Source organism: Macrobrachium nipponense, chromosome 33 (assembly GCF_015104395.2).
Source record: "Macrobrachium nipponense isolate FS-2020 chromosome 33, ASM1510439v2, whole genome shotgun sequence".
Classification (NCBI taxonomy): Eukaryota; Metazoa; Arthropoda; class Malacostraca; order Decapoda; family Palaemonidae; genus Macrobrachium; species Macrobrachium nipponense.
In genome coordinates, this window is record NC_087219.1 from 40679818 (window position 1) to 40687511 (window position 7694).

A 7694-nucleotide genomic window follows, 5' to 3' on the forward strand; every position below is an offset into this window, starting at 1 on the left:
TATATAGTATTTTGTTTGGAATATAATGGTCATTTGAGGATTTTTCTTTTTTTCAAATAAAGTTATTTATGATTGGCTGTGAAATGAAATGACTTCTGTAACTTTTCATGACACATGCAAAGAATCCATATTGAGTTGCAAATTTTCTCCATGTTAATTATGGTAGCATCAGAGGCCTCTAGCTGAATGCCTCCTGGACTTGTGGAGTGTTGGAACTTCACATTTAAGAGAGAGCTGGAGTTTTCTTATAATGACTAGATTAACAATTGCAATACTACATATACGTATTGTAATAAAGTACTGCATTTGAGACCACCAAGTCACATTGTCAGATTCTCATAAGGTTTGCCCGAATGATTTGTTTTTAAATTGAGATTAAAAGATAGAACAAGGAGTTGAACGGTTAGTTAATATGAGGCTATAAGGGAACAACTTGAAAACACCTTTCATGTCTGAAAATAATGCAGATTGAACCATATGGAAGCTCCAAAGATCCTTTAGAAACAAATATAGCATGCAAAAAGCACACCAATTGTTATGAACATGATTCACAAGAATGTTGACAATAAAGAGCTCTGAGAAGCTTTACACCGTTCACTTGAACATCACCTGGAGTGGAGGTGCCTCCCAGGCCATTACTGTTAAAATGAAAAGAGTTTGCAGGTGTAATTTTATAGTGAAGGGAATAGTAATTATGAGACTAGAAACAGTAGTGAAAGTTTGTTTTAATTGAAAAAAAAGACTACAAATTTTGGTACTGTATTGTAACAAAGAAACTAGTGTTAATATGGATAAGCGTTAGCTTTTACAAGGTGTACTAAGAATTTCATCGAACAAAAGACACTTTTGTAATGAAAAGTAATCATCATACTGTATAGGGAACTGCTTAACATCAGGAAGAGAATGCAATCATAATAAAGTCCTTTTATCCAAACTTGAAATGAAAAAGCAATTTTTGTAATCTCATTGTTCTTTGACAGCCAGTCAGCCATTATACCTCCAATCTTTAATATTCTTCACAGTCAAGTATAACATATATTTCCTGAACCATAGCAACTTGAATGTGAAGAGGCCACTCTTTAACATGCTAGTGTTTTATTGTATCTTAAAATTTTTTTTATATAGCAAAGATTGGTGGTTGGGATAGAATGGAATTCCTTGTGAGGCAATGGTTTGTGCACATTAGATATATGTATCTAAATTAGATCTCCCTGTATGAAGTACAAACTGTTGGGAAGTCACAAGGATTGTGTTGAGGTAACTTGACACCATTCATTCAAGTGCTCCATGTATATGTATGTACTGTATTCTGAGTGTAGATCTCATGACTGGCAATTGGAAGTCCCTAGAGGACGGTAAATAATAAAAAAGGCAAAGATACTACAGCTGAACTTCAAATGCATAGTTATGTACGTGGCCTTAACTAGCATTAGTTGGCAGGGTAAGTGTTGAAGAAAGCGTTACCTAAGTACATTACTACCAATTACCATCAGTTAATGGGCAACCTTGGATTTTATATATATGTAGACGGGCATACCATGATTAACTGCCATAGTACGGTATAATCAAGAGCTTGTTTCCCAGTTGAACTACCAAAGTTTGGCTGAAATGCATCAGGATGCAAATGGAGCTGTAGATTTGCTGGGAGGTGAATGGAAACCCTCGTGGAGGTAGTCATAAGAGTATGGCTATGAACACTCTCATAACAGCAGATCTACCTATAAATTAAGGTAGTAGCAGGGGTATCAAAAGAAACTAAAGGTAAGTCATAGCATTCATCAATGATCAGCATAGTGCTTCGCTGTTCCATCATAGTAATGGGAGAAGTACAATGAGGTTATAAAAGTTGCTATATGCATTAAGTAGCAGCATTGACAGCAGAATCTGAAGAGTGAAATGGAGAGGCTAGGGCTATAAGTCAGTAAAAAAAAAAAAGCTGCTGACTAGAAAGGAAGCAAAAAAATATCTAATGAAAACGGCAATGTGACTGTTGAGAACTTAAGTGTTGTTGACAGATACATTTCCAAATTATTTAAATTGATTTTGATGCTCTAAATTTTATTGAAAGGGCAACATTAGGGACGCTTGACTCTGAAACAATAGTTAAGAAGGTAAGAAGAGTAGATCTCTCAACATAGGTAAATGTCCCATTAATGGAGAAGGTAAAGACTGAAATTGGTACATAAGTGTTCTGTACTGCGGTACTTAATGCAGTAGAAACATGGCCACTCGCCAGGAAAATGAAAGCAAATTTTTAAATGTTTGATTTATAGACCGTCAAGATTTCATGGCCAGGGTATGATATGACAAACATGTATAGTTGGGGTGCCCAGAGGCTGGAAAAAGTTTATGGCCTTTGGATTATTGAGGAAAAGGAATTACCGACATTTGGGGAGACAAAAATTTTATTTTAAACTAGATATGGAAATAATAATATAAACACGGTAGAAAAGCATACTAGGAAATAATTGAATGAACTTTTTGAGAGTTTAGCCAGAAGATTTTTACCCACCCCTAAAAGGGTAAAGCTGCTTTTAAGATATTTAAGTAGTTCTAAAACAAAAGGGCGTAAATAATGAGCATTATTTTGGATGATCCTAGTTGAATCCTCAATCTTGTTTCGTTCCACCTATGGCTGGGAAACAACCAACCCAAAGGACAAACTGAACCAGTTGAAGATTAAACAGGTTTGCTGCTTTTATTCTTTATTACTGTTAAATTCTGAACTGCATCTTGCAAAATGACTTTGCAGCAGGGGTTACTAAAAAGAACGCTGATAACCTAGACACACGGGGTTAGGAAGAGATCCAGGTATTATTTCCCCTATTATTTAATATATATAAAAGCAGTCTAAATAGAATCCTTTCTCCCGAATTTACACACTTGCATTGCTTAGTAAATAGAATCCTTTCTCCCGAATTGACACACTTGCTTTCTAAGCAATGCTGACCAAATATGCAATATGTCGCCTGTTCCAAGGGTTTTACTAGTGATGACTGAGGATTTTCAACACCAAGTGCATTGGTTACCCAAAATTATACACTTCTCATTAATTGTGTATACCTATGGGCAACAATTACTGTATGTATTGGTGCTGCCCAGTTAGATCTGGCAAATTCCATGAAAGGCAAATGGTAATGGATATCAGTGTAGGCTTGATCAAATTGCTTTTAGCACTGCATTTGACTTGTTAGCCAAAAGGATCTTTAACTTGGCTGGGTTAATGGATTATAAGGCTAAATATTAATCAAACTACAACTTTTGTAGGTTAACAGACCTCTGTGTATTTGCTCCATGTTTCATGTTACATATAGGTTTATGCTTACAGCCAGCAGCTCTTTCTTATTCCCAGTATTGTACTTGAAAACTCTTCCTTTATCATTATGGTACTACTCTACTACAACATGCTTTATGGGTTAGTTCTACCAGTACTGGAATATTCTTCCTGATTTTAGGCAAGAAAACCCAACGAGGTTTCCATTTTCACAACTTGAATGTGATTTTGCATTCCAATTATCCAAGTATACTGGATAATCTCAATGTTCAAATTTCCCATTATTATATAGATAGTTCATACTGTTGCATTACTTCTCTTATAAATCTATTTTAAATTTTGCTGTGATTTCCAATATCCTTTGTTTCATCAGTTAAATTTCCTGTATATTTCTGGATATGTTGTAGTTATACCTTTGTTCATTTAACTTTTTTCTTCACATTTTCAGTTCAGTTGAATCTTGCCGTTAAATTTAATGTCTTATAGCCTATTTTTTCAAGTGTGGTTGCTTTTATAAATAGTATATAATATGGCCTTAGGAAGAAATGTGTTTTGTCAGGATTTCTGATTCTTATAGATGCCACTTGAGATGGACCATTACTTATTAACAAATTTATTGTTGATCATTCTAAATCTGGCAATTATCTTTGGTTACTGCAGAAGAGGAGCTACTGCCCCTCGCTCCTCGAATTCTCTTGTTCTCATGAACGTAGAGAATCTGCTAGTATAGCTCTAAGAGGAAAAATACTTTGTGTAGTTATTTCCATTTGCATTAAAATATGGAAATAAAAAAATTATTCACAGGCAGTTAGAGGTTGATTCCAAGGTTTATCATAAACTGTAAATGTTCAAATGAACAAACCCACAGATGTGGTTGCTTAATACAGTCTTCATAAATCCCCTGGTCATGAACTTGGGTGGCAAACTTCCATATAAAAGACTGCCTGTGTATGACCAGGGAAAAACAGCTAAGAAAAGTTGAGGAGCAATTATTTCATTTTAGATAGTACTGTAGGTGAATCTATATGAGTATTTTATAAAATTTATTCAACTTACAATGACATGGGTTAAAGTCCACCTGCCTTTTGGACTCCAGGAGACCTGGACACCTGGACAAGTAAAATTTTCTGACTTGCACCATGTCCACCTGTGTGAACCTTTCCTTTTTGGAGAATAACCGTGTTCTTCATTAGTGTAAAGAGAAAGAACTCATTTCTCACTGGCTTGAGTGACAAGCAGTGGAAAGCTGTAGTCTGAGTGTATGATGTTGCAGAAGGAAAGATGTTGCTTTTGCTTGTCTTAGTTTTCCATGTGTTCAAGGTATTCCAGTCTGATTAACTCGATCTGTGCCTTCTGCATTACGAAGATCAGCACATGGTGAAGGTCTTGGGCTAACCTCGGTTGCCTACTGTTGTAGCAATTTATGAAACTACCAACCAGTTCCTCCTAAGGGGTTAGTTCTGGCAGTGCAGTGTCCCTTCATCCCCTAGCTGCAACCCCTTTCATTCCTTTTACTCTACCTCCATTCATATTCTTTCCTTCATCTAATTTTCCACCCTCTTCTGACATCTTGCTTTCAATTGTCCTTTCAGCACTGACTGACTCATAGGTCCCAGCGCTTAGCCTTCGGTCTAGTTTTTATAGATAGACATAATACTTCCCAATTCAGATGCAAGAATTAAAGGCCACCAGTTAGAATGTCAAAAGATGGAATGGTCTTTCAGCTGCACACAAATACTAGGGTGGTAATGAAACAAACATTCCCATTATTTTTATTCTCTTATAGCCGTAGATCTAGTGGCAGAACAGATGGAACATTTCATGTGAATAGAATACTTCACCCACATGAACATTTCTTGGGTGTATCAGCTTACCTTGAATAAGTTAAAGTATATATTAGTTCAACCAGACCACTGAGCTGATTAAAAGCTTTCCTAGGGCTGGCCCGACGTGTCTAGGAACCAATTGGCACCCTAGCAACGGGACCTACAGCTTATTGTGGGATCCGAACCACATTATATCGAGAAATGAATTTCTTCTCACCAGAAACAAATTCCTCTGATTCCACGTTGGCAGAGCGGGGAGGCGAACTCGCGACTGCCGAATTGGTGGGCGATCACATACACCACTTGCCCAACGAGCAACTTGCTTACCTTGAATAGGAAGGCTTACTTTCCTTCAGTGTAAAAAAGAGAAGTTATACAGTACAGTAGTTGGTATAGGGATGGATGCTTCTCTCTTGCATATTGCAATGGTCACTAACGGCAGGACTACAATGTTGAATCCTAACAGCGTGGTAAAATTTGTAAAAAGTTCCTTTACAGTACATCTTATTTTCAGTGTTTTCTATAGGTAGATCCACTCTCTCTAAATTATGTTTTACTCCCGACTGAAATTTCACTTAAGAGAAAAAATGTGGTCCAACTCTTCAATTGCCTCCGATGGTGTAAAACTTTTGCACATGGAGATTTAAGAATTTTAGATACCAGTTTCTCTCTTTTGAGAAAATTTATGAGTATCTGCTGTGCTTTGAATATTGTTCCCTGGTTTAATTCTAATCAGCTGACTTACTTCACAAGTATTTGGATAAAAATTTAATTAAATATCTATTCAAGATCTTGATAAACCAGATCACAATATACCGCCCTCTGCATAGTAGTACTAGATATGCTATTAATTATAGTAAGGAATGTTTTGATTTTTTTTTGTGAGGCTCAGTACGAGATTTTTCTAGAATTTTTTTCGAGCAGTGACCAAATTTAAGTCATATACTGTAGTTATAAATTCAAAAGTTCTGACTGGTTACCCAGTAGTTGCATGTCTCATTTCATTTTTTTATTTTTCTTCATTTGTTTTCTATTAATTTATCTAGTTGTAATAGTAAATGCGTTATTTCAATATTTCTCCTTTTGTATTCTGCTGCTTACCCTGTGAGAGCCCTTTTCCAACTAGGGATGCAGCTTGGCTAGAGTTGAAGAGAAGGCTTAGGATAACTCATCTTCGTTTACTCGGAAAGTGAATAGATTAGCACCCAGGTTTGCATTGTAAGACTCTTCTTTGCCATGACCAGGAGAAAATTTTGAGAAATGATTCTCTCAATAAGACTGTTAGAGCAATTTTATAAGTATACCATCGACATTTGAAAAGTGTTAGTACTTCATAGATCAGGAGCATTGTTGATTATTTACTCTGGAAGCTACAGAGAATTTTGCTCACAGTATCACAAGGGAGGCCGCCCATTCACCCAACATCTTCAAATCTAGAGATATTTATCTATGACTTACAAATATATGATGTTGATTATTCGGTGATTGTGTTGTGCACCAGTTGTAAAGAGCTATACAATGATTGTATAAAGGTAATTGCAAATTTAATTCAAGTACAGAGCGCACAGATTCAGTTATTTACAGAACTGACACATTTTCCAGTATCCATTGAGGACGAAGGTAACATCTCTCACTACACTTTCTGTATGATAACTCCGTATGGGGTTAGTTCCGTCAGTGAACCTCATGCGGTGCACTGTAGGCATTACTTAAGGTTCTTTGCAGCGTGCCTCCGGCCCCCCAGCTGCAACCAATTTCGTTCCTTTTACTATACCTCCTTTCATATACTTTCTTCATCTTACTTTCGACCCTCTCCCAACACTTGATTCATAGTGCAACCGCGAGGTTTTCCTCGTAGGTCCCAGTGCTTGGTCTTTGGCCTAAATTTTATATTTAACTTAGGAGTTCTTGGTTAGCCCTGCCCTTCCCAATTTGGTAATGAGCTAAATAGTCTATATTGGCGACAAGTGTTAAGGAAGGTTCTTTTCTCAGAAGGAGTTAGTGTGAAATAGGAGGCATTTTTCTGAGCCTCTCCTGTTCTCGGGGAGAATTTTACTGACAGCTAACCCGAATCATGGGCTTCAGCGAGATGAGACACAATTGTCTTTTGCTTAATTTGATCTGGCATCTGTAGCATCTGTTAACATCGTGGATATCCTAACTAAAATAGTAAGCTCATCAGTTTGTTGAGTTATAAGCACAAGGAACCCTCTAATATCCGGTTTTAAAGTTCATTTACTTTTCAAGTAGGTGACAAATAATATCTAGTTATCCACAAGATGTCAACCACTGTCATCAGATATTAGTTTCTGGTTCAGTTAACATGGGTACTGCCATGGACAGAGGTGATTTTATTAGCCTTGTGCTGCCTTTTTAAATCACCCAGTTTCTCGAGTTGCCTGCCAAGAGATGCCCTGTGGTCATGGATTAATTTCTTGTGAAGTCCGTCCTCTCTCGGGCTATTCTTTAGAAAGGTGTGAACAGAGCATGTGCATGAATTGGAAGGAAGAATCTACGTATGGGTAATAAAAAAGCAAGATGGATATTTGCTCTTCTTTAGGCAATAAGCAACAATGAATTCATGAAGAGAAATG